Below are 11410 nucleotides of genomic sequence, written 5' to 3'. Positions count from 1 at the left end.
TCATGTTCGTTTGTAATTTATGTTTATTTATGCTACATTTAATGGCCACTGAAGTCGTTGAATTACATTGAGCCTTTCCATTACCGTACCACAGTCCAGGACTTTTCGATTTCATTTCCTTGCCTTATGTTATATTAGAACTTGATGTATCATGCGTAGCGTAGACTTGGGCATCCTTTGCATCATTAGATTCCAATATCTTAGCTTTGCTAAAAATCTCCAGCACAAAACATCAATAAATGGATTACGATAGAGATAAAATACTTGCATGTCGAGGACAACATTATACTGACAACCACATCTTCAAGGTTCAAGTTTTGATTTCTTGAAAAGGTCTTTTTGAGATCAATGTCTTGGAGCCTTGGGGGTAGTCCCATGGAACAGTCATCTCGTCATCTCGAACGACTCAATAACATGCCCGTCATGGGTTCAAACCTAGGATGGACCGTCTCTCCGTAGCAAGGATTGTGACTATCCGGCTGTGAGGTACTGAAGTAAGTCTTGAAATTCTGTATAGGCCGCGGCATGTCCGCGTCTGACGTTAGAAGAAGAAGTTTTGGGTCCTTTGTTTTTTGGCAACATAGTTTTATTGTTCAGGGAAAATACGCAAATCCAATACGAGTTCCATTAACTGGTCAGATCTTTGAGAAACCTCAAAAAAAGAAAAAACTGTGAAATATAGTCAGTATATTGATACTCCAGACAGTCTTTTATGCAAATGAGCCTTACACCATTCAAGCTAAACTTAAAGAACCAAACTAGTATCAGTAGTTGCAGTACTTACTTACTACAACCACTTTGCGGTGTTATTCCTCTCCGAGAGTGTTAAAAATCGCTCACAATCCCACACCTTGGTTTGTCAATCCTTTATAACGGCCATAACGGTGGATGCCTCCTCGTCACTCTGCCGCCTAGACTTGGGCCTACCAAGCCCCTTCTCTGTCCTTGTGGATGGCCTAAAAGGACTTTACGGGTTGGGTCATCGGCATTAATATGCGATCGTAAGATCGCCGTACAGTTCGTTTAACTTGTCGTTGTATCGTAGCTGCTAGTTGCAATAAGTGAAATCTTGATCAATGGTCTGTAGTTGTGTCGTATTTCAAAACTGAATATTGCTCAGTTCAACGATGTTTAAGTAAGGTATATAGGATCCTTTAAATATCGTTCTCCTGCTGCCAGAGGAGGGCTGAAACAAAAAAACCATATCATAATTTGGATATACGCTGCTCAGTTTCTTGAAGCCCACATATGGCTTGATCTCCATCAGGATCGTCCAGGATAATCATCATAATAAGGATCAGCATCATAATAATAGCTGACTATTTGACTAACATATTTCTGACAATAAATAGTGTTGACCTCTAACATACCCTCTCATGAACAATCACATGGAAACGATGTCATACGTGGCAGATACCAGAACTTACACGAAGCTTATTCTCATTCCGTTCTTTCACCACTCATTATGTACCCTTGATAAAAATAAGTAGCCAGTAACATGTTATCGAGGATGTACAACGCTCTCGATTCTACGCAATGACTACACACCAGCCGGCTGCACGCAACACGATCTGATCAACGTCGACGCCACGATAGAGATTGTATCGCAACATGCCCAAGCTCCGAAAAAAAAGAAAGCTATTGTTACAACTAATTGGCCACTATTTGATGTCGCACCGGAGGGTTCTCCCCTTGATTGTTGCCATATCTGCAAACCAAAGGTACAAGTTTTCACCTCATATTTAGCGATTTTATTACTCAATTAAAACCCCTGCATGTGCCCATGTGCCAGGCTGCGAGCAGAAACAGAGCAAACACATGCATCGCAGGAAGATGCTACCAATACGCTGCTGGTAGGGCTGGAGGTAGAACCTAGCGATCATTATACGTGCGCGCCTTTCGCCTATGCGTAAAGCGTGACTGCGTGAGTGTGCCCGTGCGCAGGCAAAGTGGTCATAATTTATAGTTTGCGCTGGTTGCACGTTGTTGTTGTTGTTGTTGCATACACAGTGCGCAAGTGTACCGAGGTGCAGAACGCATGTCGAGCGTATAAATGAATTGTTTTAATTTGGTGCTTTATTCACATCTTTTTTGTTTTGCTGTGGAGTTAAATATGAATGAAATAAATAGGCTGCAAATTATAGAGTGTGCTTTAAATTAGCATGATGTGCGGATGGTTGATCTTTTTTTGCAGTTTTTTTTCTCCACCTTATTTGCATTGTTACATACGTTGATGAGCAGATGTCACAGTTCATGAGCATTGGATTATTGTTTTTATTGTAATTATAGTAGTTTTATTTTTTGTTATAAGATTTACAATTACTTCTTTCTTTCAACAGTTAACTGTTATCAATTATCTTTTATTGTGTTACTTAAACTTTGTTTTGCTGCTTTAGTATCGTATCCATTTTATTTATTGGTTTGTGTTTGTGTTTTTCAATTTACAAAGTATTCTACCATCAATTTATTACCACGACTGCATTTCCCAATTTAATTTCCATTTTTTGTTCAACAAGACAAGCACTGTTTATAAAACCGATGTAGCCATACATTCATGCTGTAACAAATCTAAATGCAACAGCTCAGCTTGTTTCCCATAAACATGCAAATCGATGCTTTTTTCGAGCCACCACGCACCCGCATCGCCGTACTTGCGCATACGCAAGAAGCTTCAGGAGAAGAATTTATTTCCTCCCCGACGCGCATCCGCTGGTACGCGAAGACGGCTCGCCATCAATGTGAAAAATGTTTGAAAATGCCAAAACTTGCCGGAACGCAACGCAACTGCTTTATGCTTATTTATGACCGCCAAAATTCTGCAACATGTGCCGCGCGCGAATTGCACGAAGGCAACAAAACAAAAAGAACGAAAAAAAGCACACAGTGTATGGGTGTGTGTGTGCTTTAGTTTCTTCCTTTATCCCGTTTTTGTTTTGGTATTGTTATGAAAGTTGCACCCGCGCGCAATCGACACAAAAGGCGGTTGTTGGGTGGTTTGGGGCAACATTGTTGAAATATCTGCTGCGTTTGCGGTGATTAACGATATTTTGGTTTATTCTTGATGCTCTCTCTTTCTTTTCCGCCTCATAAACATGGAGCAGAAAATGGTGAAAAAAGAACAACAAAAGAAAGAATGGGGGAAAAAAAACCCACGAACCCGAACATGCAAAGAAGCTTCGATGTGAGCGAAGGCCGAACAAAACAAGAGACTTCGATGCAACGGCAAGCGACGAACCCGCGCAAGCATAATAAGAAAAGAACCCACCGAATGGCACAGGCAAGAAAGATTTCGATGCGTTCTTTCGAGATGAACGCCTGTTCTGTTCGCTTCTTCGTTTCATTTTTCTCCCCACACACACACACACACACACACACACACACACACACACACACACACACACACACACACACACACACACACACACACACACACACACACACACATACACACCCTATACCGCTTGCTGTAATCACCCTATCGGATACTCACATCACCATTTGCGTAAAGTTTCGCGTCAACATACAACACGCCGGCCGGCTGCGGGTGCAAAGGCAAACGAGAAGAACCATTTTTTATCGTGATTTAAACTCCACCTCGTTGGAGAGGATGTTGGGGATGTTTTGCTGTTCTTTTTTCCCCGGTTTCGTTCGCTTCACTCCCGTGGCCGATCCGTGGTCTCCACCGGCCGTCTAATGAGAACAGACAGGGCGCGATGAGGGTTTGAGGTTTTGAAAAATTAAATACATGTACTTGTACCTACGCTCGCTACGCTCGTTATTCTCGTTTCTGTTGCTGGTGCTGGCATGAGGCGCGAAAGTGCACGATACAGAAAAAAAACGAAGGTAACCTCACCACACATGCACAGGCCAGAAGCTCGTTCTGGAGGAGCAGGAAGCGCACAGAAGTAGGTGCGTCAAAGCACTGGCTTCACGCGGATATGGTGGCGTTTCCGTTCCGTTCCGTGCCAATCCGTTCGGTACAACAAGCTATCGTTATTTTAACAAGATAGATTATTTTGCGATTTTGGGCAGTAAGAGTACGAAGAGGAAGAAATGAAGTGTGGAGCTGAGCGCAATTGGTACACTTTGCGGGAAAACAATCTTAATTGAGTGTGATATGAGAAATGATATTCGAGAATTTTTAGAATCATGCAATGAATTTCTGTTGCCAATTTTTTAAAATCATTCATAAAAATCAAAACAATTGTTCACAAATTGTTAAGCTTTCTTTTCTCGATTTCATTACATTGCCTGTACCGAACGCGCAACGGTACGTTGCATTAAATCGTTCGTGTTTAATGTGTTCTACCAGTGTACCGCTAAACAAACACAACAAATTGACGGAACGTGTATCGATCAAAGGCAAACTACTGGGTTGCCCGCTTCACGTATGGTTTAATCGGCGGAAAACCATTAAAAAACAACCACACATACACACACGTGCGTACCCGCACCCACAAGCGCATTGCGTAGAATGTTGTTCTATTTTGCATCGTTAACATGCCGGCACAAGTTGCCAGGTTGGGTTTCGTTCGGCGGCCCAGCGAAAAAAGAAAAGCAAACCGGCACTGTTACTAATGAGCGTTGCTAAGGAACGCAGTTTGCCGATATTAGAAAACATCTGTAAGTGGGTTCGTACGTGAGCTTCACGCCTTGCGCCTAGTGCAAGGGGGAAGACGGAACGGATTTTTTTGCCTTCTTTTCCGCCGGCATAAGGTCCCGCGTCCCGGGCGATAAGCGTGGTAGCATGGAATAGTGCAAGGCTCTCTTTCTCTCTCTCTTTATTGCATACATCATTATCAACTTGGGGTGAAAAAATGAGCAAAGGGTTGATGCAGAAGAACCAAAAGAAAAGAATGAAAAGCAAAAAAATAGTGCATAAAAACGCATACACAGAAAGCTCACCGTGCTTGAGGGCAAGGGGGGATGGAAATAAATAAGTAACATAACATAAAACGAGCTCGGACTGATTAACGAGAAATGATACCCGCACGCACCGTTCGAAGACAAGTTTACTTCCAGGCGCACTCTCCCAGCTTTGCTGCATTTATGCTTTACTCGAGCGCAGGGAGCGGGCTTCAAAACGACCCTTGAAACGGGCTGTGGTGTGTTGCCAGTTGCTTTAAGGCTTCGTTGCTGTGTTGCTGTGTGCACTTCGTTTGTTATGGGCGTGAAAAGTTGGTTGGGGCTTGATCTTCGGGTTTTATCACTTTTTCCGCTGGGAAACGGGCTGTCGCGGGGACAGCAAAAAAAAGGATGAGCTATGCTCTGGGGGCATGAGTATGAAGAAGGTATAGCAAGAGTGTCGAACATCAGTTAACTTAGAGAAGAGAACATAGGATTTAAAGGTCGATAATTGTAGGACAAGTAGAATTTGTCATACTGTAAGCCATATTATTATTATTTATTATTATTTGTTTTATCTTACACCTAATATGTTTTCTTTACCTTTGTGTCAGCTCGTTTGATATGTTTTGAAGCGTCTTGGAGCATTTTAATGCACAACAATCAATTAAAAAGTCCATGCACAATTGAGTGTTTGGTTGTTTGAAGTACAGAAATTCTTTTAAGCTCCAATTAGTCTTCAGTATCTGTAACAAAATTGGTTTATAATCTTGACTATAATATTGAAAATATAATCTTGGCTCGTGTATAATCCCACGTAACATAGAAACTAAGGACCTCGGTACTATTCTTGACTCGTCACTCTCCTTCCGTCAACAGTATTCGTACGTCATCGACAAAGCATATCGGCAGCTTGGTTTCATTCATCGTCTGACATCTGATTTTAATGACCCTTTCTGTTTAAAACAACTGTTCGTCGCCTTAGTCCGGTCCATACTTGAATTCAATGTTGTAACATGGTCTCCGCACACTAACACCTGGTCCACACGAATTGAGCGCATTCAGAAAAAAATTACAAAAATAGCTACAAGAACCTTAAGGTGGAACATGGACCAGTCTCTAACATAACAAACTAGACGGCTTCTTCTAGGTTTGCAGTCCTTAGAAAGACGTAGGGAGGTAGCACATGCAGTTTTTATAGCAAAGTTAATAAAAGGTGAAATTGAGGCTCCCGAGCTTCTTCTTAAGATCAATTTGTACGCTCCTGACCACGCACTACGTCCTCGGAATTTTGTGATCAAAATAGACCAAAATAGACCTCATGATCCAATTATCTCATTGTGTAAAGCTTTCAATAAGTTTTACTGCTTTTTTGACTTCAATATTACCGTTGCCATGTTTAAATGTTCATGTCTGTATTCAAATATATAGCAAGTAAGGTTATCTTAAGTATTATTTTATTTTTAATATTGCAAAGAACCCTGCACGCGCCACGCAATTATCTTCAATAAATAAATAATCAGGCAGTCTAGTTTGGTATATGGGTGTTTTATTCATACCGGGTTTGAAATCGTAACCTGTACATCATACTAAAGCCAAAGAAATGGGTTAAGGAGTCATTAAATGAAAGGATCATTGTATTGCAGAACATTGATCTAAATTCAATATTCATCAGAAAAAAATATAAAATATTATGAGAAGCTATCTATACCGTTTTAATGTTTGAGAAAGCAACTATATCATTAAATGTCAAGCCTTTTTTGTTCATTTAATGCCTTTAATTAATTAATTTAATGACTGGATTAATAAATTTACATATTTTACTAATAACAAAGAAATGGTAAAACCGTCCATGCAATTTAAGATCCTTATTCAAATACTAGAGCTAATACAAATCGATCCTAATTTTTTGCTATTAACGCTGATATTAGACGGTTGAAATAAAACTTCAAAATTTCAGAACAATATTTATACAACAGAAAATGTGTTTTTTTTTCTTTAAAAAACATTTTTACTAAACCTTAAAAAATACATTAAGGTTGGACACAATTGCCAAATGCAAACGCGAGCAAAGAGGAGATGAAACTCATCGCTGTTTACGCTTGCAAGGGGGTGCATTACCCAGGTCGAGATTCTTGTTGCTTACTGCTCACAACCGAACAAAAATTGTACATGATAATTTGCAATTGGGAAGAGTGAAAGAAACAAATGAGCAGTGGAAGAGGTTGAAGCTAAAAAGGTAAGAAAGCAATTTGAGGTAACAGGGTACAGCGGTGGATAAAATTGTATGGCTAGAGTTACAGCTGATCGTCGTTTTTTCGGGTACCTTTTTTCGGCTGTCCTTTTATCCGTACTGTTGAGAAATGACAGTTCAATAAAAAGGCGACATTGCAAGCTGAAGAAGATATTTGAAAATAAACAAAAAAATGGTTATCAGAGCACATTTTCATAACAAAAAAACACCATAACCATGGCACATTTCAAACATTCTCATTGGCAAAACTAGAAGTTAATAAAAACTGGCTACGTTTTACTCAAAAAATATATAAATTAAAAATAAATACAGGAATTTGTGATAAAATGTATACTCTTACTCAATATCCGTATTATTCGAGTATCCGGGCGAGGTCGAGTCCAGATGAGCCCGGATAAATGGCGCTCCACTGTATGTTATTATACGCAATTTGACCATTGGTATTTATTAAAACTAATTTTTTAAACTTTATATAAATTAACTAACAATTATTTTCATGTTTTGAACATGTCAGCCTACGCCGTCACGCCCTAAGCTTAATCCACTGCACACCACTGTACGTAGCGCCGGTAATCCAACGCTCAAGGTTGCATCCGTTGCATCACGGGACAGGGCCTATAATCTGGATTGTCCATGCTCCAATATATCTTGCTAAGTGGTACCTGTCTACGGAGCACGGGGTTGAGACTTATTTTCACGGCCCTTTTTGCGTACCTGGTGGTTTGGGTCTGCTTTTTCCCGTCGCTGTACGATACCTCCCGATGCTAACCAGACGTGCGATCGAGCTCAAGCGTACTGAGCGTGTGCGTACACACGGGGCTTGTTAGCTTCTCTTGGTTAACAATATTGTGTAAAAACGATGGAACTACATTCTAGTTAGCAGCAGTAGGAAACGTTGCTGCCTTGTTGAAGCGGATTAAGTAGGATGGGGATTCTTTTCAAGGTGATTTTTAGGGGGAAAACAAAAGAGTTAAATGCAAGAAAAGAATGCAACGCGTGTGTGTGGGGAGCTTTTTTCTTCGTAATTGTTAGACATGTTTAAACATAAAAATAAAGTCATTTATTTCTTTTGTCAAGCACATTCTAAACCCCTTCACCACAGCATAGATCAATCGTGGCCTAAAGTGAGTGGACATAAAACGCATTTAATTACCCATTTCCCTACAGCACGCCCGGCGTTCTATCTAAACTACTTTCAAACAAAACCTCACACAGAATGTCCACCTCTTCCCCCGCCCCCTTCAGCACCCTTTTGGCGTTGTTAGCACCGTTCGGGCGAAGTGATGCTGCACCACATTTAACACATCCCGACAGTAGGACAGTTCTGTACAGCTCGGAACAAGATAAGAACTACATGCCCGACCTGTCCAGACGACGATCGTTGAGGATGGGGGGAGGGTTCCACCGGTTGCGTAGGGCTCGGGAAGGTGGTAAACATAAGAAAATTAAGACCCTGTGTTTGCACGCGCAAGGGGAAGTACATTCTCCATTCGTTCGCTGTGTGCGCGAGAGGAGGAAAAAACTGATAACGAGGCGCACCAACATGCGTGGTAGCAACTGTGGGGAGTCGCCCAGCATAAACAACGGCGCACTCGACACATGGGCCCTTTTTTCGTTCTCTCTTTCTATCTCTCTCTCTCTCTCTCTCTCTCTCTCTCTCTCTCTCTATCTTCCCAGTTACAACCTTCCTGAAATGCTGAAAAATCCAATTCCAAAGCCATTCTCGCCCGCTCGTTCGTTGCTTTTGGTCGCTTCTTTCCGAGCGCGCCCATGCAAACGGGCCATTTGAAAACTCGTTCTCCTTCCAAGACTGCTCCCCAATTGCTTCTCCACCGCCACCACATTGCTCCTCGCTGGCAGCCCTCGGAGTTTAAAGCCCTGTTGCGTTGTCCAGCCTTGTCTGAAGTTTTATGACTTGTTTCTTACCAGCGAACCTCGTTAATAAAAGGAAGATCGCAGCGCGCAAGACGAAATACCAAAAAAAAGAAGGCAACCCCAACACGAAGCCGGCCTCTGGAAGGAAGGAAAGAAGCAAGATGGAACGACCGAAAACGGTGGTCTGCGGCGGCAAAGGCTGGCTAGAAGATAGAAGGCAGTGAAAAGAAGGTATAACACAAAAAAAAACAACACAAAATAACAACAACCACAACAAGTTGGTTGGAAAAATTGGTGGAGCAAAAATGGAAATAATCACCCTGCGCTGCTGCGTGTACACCGTTCCGCGGGTTGGCTGCATACGCTGCATATTATTTTTGGGCGATTTCACATTTCACAGCGTACCGCTGGAGTTTGTTTTCTTACCCTTCTAGCTCGCTGTGCGTGTGTGTGTGTGGAAAGAAATTTGCGTTTTGGCACTCCTCGAACCGAACCGTTTGATTTGACATCCCGGGGCCGGAATCTCGCGATCTCTCGTCGATTAGGATGAAGCGAAGTGAGGTGATATTTTAATGACGATCGGCCGCTGAATCGGCCTCGCTTCCTCGCTAAACATCGTGGTGATCGAAGGGGTAGGAGGGTATGCTCCATCGTTATTGCCCCCTTTGCGCGCCTTTCAGCAGCCTGGCCATGCTTGGCCCGGGCTGGATCATATGCTGGCTGGTGGAGAAGATGTTGAATAATGAGGTTCGCTCGCCAACCATCCCACTGTTGAGATCGAAACAAATCGAAACGAAGGCAGCTGCCGGGGTACTTGGGAGGTTACGGAACGGAACCGGCACAACAGCATAATAAGGAGAGAACATTTCCATAGCCCAGACCCAGAAGGTGGCGGTGTGCGAAGGGTATGGGGGGCAGGAAAGTGCTCCGTGGCACTGGTTGTTTGGTATAATTATAGCCGGGGCTTTTCACCTCTTCGCTTCGCTTTGGCGGACTCGCGATCGTAGGAGCATAAATAATGAAGCCTCACAGACTATTGTTTGTTTTATTTCTCTCTTATTTTTCCCATTTTTTTACGAGGGATCAGTGAAAGAAATAGAGCTTTTTCAAGTCTATAAAATAGATACTTATAGCTGGAATTTTAAGTTCGTTTTATTGCTCCGATAGCACACAAATAAAAAAGGAAGACAGCAATGTATGCAGCCCTTTACCCACAAACACCTATTTATTGGCCATCGATTGTAGTATTTGCGCGGCTACGCATCACGCGTATTTGCATACTGGAAAAATTACGATTCTCAACCGCTATTATTAAGCGGTAAATATTCGGCTTATAAGTGGACCCCGCGGAACCCGCGCACGGACGCGCTTTATTGTTTGCCTGTTTGCTTTGCGTCGATCGTTATGATTTATTGCCGCGGCATCTGTTCTATCGAACCGGGGCAGTTTTACGGCCCCGTTTCCAATTGACACTCTGCTTCCCCTGGCCGGTTCGAGTCAAGAGTCTCACTCGCTCATCGGCAATAATCGATCGAGCATGATGTGGACGGGTACCCTTTGTTTCCTTCCATTTCCATCCCTAGCAATAGCGAAAGAGCCTTCCACACCGTGCTCCAGCACCGGGACATGTTGTGTGAGAAGCATCTTTATGTTGGGTCATCGAGCCACTCGAGATTCGGTGTGCTCTTTACGCTCGATCGATCGCTCCCTCTGACCAAAGCGTACACGTGTGAGAGCGTTGCCATGCGTTGAGGGAGAATTTAAGTAAAAAGAAAAAGAATGAAAAAAACAGTGATATGTGTTGTGTTCTGGAAAGAATCTTAAGCAGCTCATTGCTCATCGCGCATTGATCGGACGGGGTGGCGATCGATATGAATACCCTCCCCCCCTGGGGGTGGATGTTGTTGCGAAGCTGCCTGCCTGCTCGCGTGAAGTGCAAAAACAGAGAGAACCAGCGTGGTAAGAGAGTAAAAGCAGGAAAAGAATGATGTAAACAACAAAAAACAACGGTTAAAGGATGCAAAAGGGTTGATTGTCTAATGAAAGCTTGCTTTAGTAGCCCAATTAAAACATATTTCTTATGCTAAGTGGGGTTTGCCTTGTTTGCAAAGAGATAAAAAGGTATGTTTGGGAGCGAGAGAGAGATAGAGTGAGAGAGAGTGAGAATGAGCGGAGAGAAAGAGAGTGGGAAAGCGAAACGGTATGCATAAAAGCTAAGGAGAAAAGGGAAGGCCTTTTTTCGAGAGCTGGAGAGAGGGAGAGCGAACAAAAAGATATTTACGCACATTTTTGACTGTGGGAAAACTACACTTTACAGTTGGTCTGGTATCTAGATGTGTAGGTCTAAAAAAACGATTTAAATAATAAAAACTAGAGCTTCAGAAAAGAAGATTGTTTTTCACTTAATTGGGTATTTATGGGCGCGATAGTTTTGAT

The sequence above is a fragment of the Anopheles gambiae genome, chromosome 3 (genome assembly GCF_943734735.2).
Source record: "Anopheles gambiae chromosome 3, idAnoGambNW_F1_1, whole genome shotgun sequence".
Taxonomy (NCBI): domain Eukaryota; kingdom Metazoa; phylum Arthropoda; class Insecta; order Diptera; family Culicidae; genus Anopheles; species Anopheles gambiae.
This window is presented reverse-complemented; position numbering follows the sequence as displayed.